Below are 1089 nucleotides of genomic sequence, written 5' to 3' on the forward strand. Positions count from 1 at the left end.
CATATAGTTCCTTGTAATCGGTTCCCTCTTTCCTACCCACTCTCCCTCTACCCTCCCAGTATCGCCACTCACACCACTGGTCCTGTAGGGATCATCCACAACTTTTAATGTGATCCCTCCCTTTCAAAGCAGTAGGGAATGGTCACCGGGCACCATCTAATTCTTCTGTTTTCAGGTTTGTACAGAAATACTTGCATGGCTTCTGACAAGCTTTTAACATCTCAGTGACTACTCACAAGAGCAGGTTGTAGAACATTGTCTTTGTGAACTATGTCATGCCACTTGATCTTGGTGACTCCGGAGACAGATGCAGAGGCCCCAGGTTCAGTGATTCATCCCCCAAAGACTTGGTTATGACTACGAACTTTTCACAACATCACCCTGTTTTCTACACAACATTTATTGATATATTTTCAGCAAAAAGGAAATACACATGCACAGATATCCTCTGTCGAAACTTATTTGTATCTGTAGGTGTAGATCAATTATGGATGGTTTGTGTATACAACAGTATTTGCCTACTGTCTAATACAACGTAGAGGTATCAATCAATCTCTGATTCCATAAGATAAAGGAAAAATCGCCATAATCAACTGCTAAGGTCTATGCACAAGAGGCTGAGGTCAGACACGCCTCCACTCTCCAAAGTTCTTACCAATTCTGACACCAACCATCCTTTCTATAGAACTTGATACTTTTCAGTGGGGTTCACTGCAATAGTCACACAGCATGTCCAAACATACTCATGAAGACAGGGCTTCTCCCAGGAGACAACAGGCTACAATTTAGGTGAGAAATGCTCAGGATACATTTGTTTACTCAGGACAGCCTCTTCTCTGCAGTGCCTGAAAACATGTCAAACTCTGACCCTTAACCGCTTGATCTGGCCTCTTCCCTGCTCTGGAAAAGGTCTCAAGCATTTAAGGCTGCCAATAAATGCCCAATGGATACAACACACAACCCTGATCCCCAACCTGAGGGCAGTCAGCTCTTGCTCTGAGTCACCCAATCTAGCCTTCCTAATTAAATCCTGAAGGCACCAATCAAAAAATAGATTTCCTATCCAAAGACACTCAACTTTAATTGCTC

The sequence above is a fragment of the Echinops telfairi genome, unplaced genomic scaffold (genome assembly GCF_000313985.2).
Source record: "Echinops telfairi isolate 266 unplaced genomic scaffold, ASM31398v2 ScPeMD7_2291;HRSCAF=2852, whole genome shotgun sequence".
NCBI lineage: Eukaryota > Metazoa > Chordata > Mammalia > Afrosoricida > Tenrecidae > Echinops > Echinops telfairi.